Raw genomic sequence first — 1,937 nt, forward strand, 5'->3', positions numbered from 1 at the left:
GGGGTTTCACCGTGTTAGCCAGGATGGTCTCGATCTCCTGACCTCGTGATCCGCCCGTCTCGGCCTCCCAAAGTGCTGGGATGTTTGTATTTTTAGTAGAGATGGGGTTTCACCATGTTGGCCAGGCTGGTCTGGACTCGTGACCTCAAGTGATCCACCCAGTGAGCACCCGGCCATCAGCACAATTTTTATCCCGATTCCTCGAACAGGCCAACTCCCTGCATCTCCTTCTGAAACTAAAGAACCCCAAGTCTCCAAAGAAGGGAGGTTCTGCCTCAGGAACCTCCTTCCCTGAGGGAGAAGGTCCTGTGCTTCAGCGCCCTGGACACAGAAGAAACCATTGCTGGAGCTGAAGTCCCTGGAAGGGCAGACTTGGGTCTGAAGTGAAAACGAGATTCAGTTTTCATCATGTTATGTTCATAATAATTTTTAAATAATGCCCTATGGTTTAGGGTACTTGACAGTTTAATAACATCTCCTATGCCAGGCACGGTGGCTCAAGCCTGTAATGCCAGCACTATAGGGGACCCAGGTGGGCAGATCACTTGAGTCTAGGAGTTTGAGACCAGCCTGGGCAACATAGTGACACCCAATAGCGGCAAAAAATACAAAAAATTAGCTGGGTGTGGTGATGTGGCACACCTGTAGTCCCAGTACTTGGAAGGCTGAGGTGGGAGGATCACTTGAGCATAGGAAGCAGAGGTTGCAATGAGCTGAGATCGCACCACTGCACTCCAGACTGCAGAGAGTGAAACCCTGTCTCTTACGCACTAAATAAATAAATAAAAACATCTGTTCCTTATCCTAGATCCCACTGAAGCAGACATAATTAACATGCCCGTTTAAGAGATAAGGAAATGGAGGCTTTGAGAAGATCACACACTAGGTAAGAAAGATCGCTGGAACTAAAACCTTGGACTTGGCTTTTGACAACAGAGACTTGCTTAAAATATTCTGGTAAAAGAAACTATTTAAAAACCATTGAGTGGTCAGGTGTGGTGGCTCATCACGCCTGTAATCCCAGCACTTTGGGAGGCCGAGGTGGGTGAATCACTTGAGGTCAGGAGTTCAAGACCAGCCTGGCCAACATGGTGAAATCCTGTCTCTACTAAAAATACAAAAATTAGCCAGGCGTGGTGGCAGGTGCCTGTAGTCCCAACTACTCAGGAGGCTGAGGCAGGAGAATCACTTGAATACAGGAGGCAGAGGTTGCAGTGAGCTGAGATCACGCCACTCAACTCCAGCCTGGCAACACAGCGAGACTCTATCTCAAAAAAAAAATAAAATAAAATAAAAAAATTCTGTAATTTTTTTTTTGTATTTTTAGTAGAGACGGGGTTTCACCATGTTGGCCAGTCGGACCTAGGGCCTGACACTGTGTAGTGCCACAGGAAGCTAGGTACGGTGTGGCCTGTAACCCTAACACTCTGGAAGGCCAAAATGAGAGGATTGTTTGAGGCCAGGCGTTTGAGGCCAGCCTGGACAACATGGCAAAACTGTGTCTCTACAAAAAATGTTGAAATTAAGCTAGGCATGGTGGCACATGCCTGTAGTCCCAGCTACTCAGGAGGCTGAGGCAGGAGGACGGATTGAATCCAGGAACTTGAGGCTGCAGTAAGACGCGAATCGTGCCACTGCACACCAGCCCAAGTGACAGAGCAAGACTCTGTTGCAAATAAAATAAAATAAAATAAAATAAAATAATAAAACAAAAATATAGGCCGGGCACAGTGGCTCATGCCTGTAATTCCAGCACTTGGGGAGACCGAGGTGGGAGGATCACTTGAGGTCAGGAGTTCCCGTCTCTACTAAAAACACGAAAAGTAGCCGGGTGTGATGGCACACGCCTATAACCCCAGCTACTCAGGAGGCTGAAGCAGGAGAACTGCATGAACCCAGGAGGTGGAGGCTGCAGTGAGCTGAGACAGTACCACTGT

At 48.0% G+C, this 1,937-nt stretch overlaps 1 protein-coding gene across 3 annotated transcripts in view; it reads right to left on the bottom strand.

Moving 5' to 3' along the window:
- Nucleotides 1-1,937, bottom strand: part of SNX15 (sorting nexin 15) — a 19,432-nt gene that overhangs the window by 14,558 nt on the left and 2,937 nt on the right. The window lies entirely within an intron of this gene.

The sequence above is a fragment of the Colobus angolensis genome, unplaced genomic scaffold, assembly GCF_000951035.1.
Source record: "Colobus angolensis palliatus isolate OR3802 unplaced genomic scaffold, Cang.pa_1.0 Scaffold21, whole genome shotgun sequence".
Classification (NCBI taxonomy): domain Eukaryota; kingdom Metazoa; phylum Chordata; class Mammalia; order Primates; family Cercopithecidae; genus Colobus; species Colobus angolensis.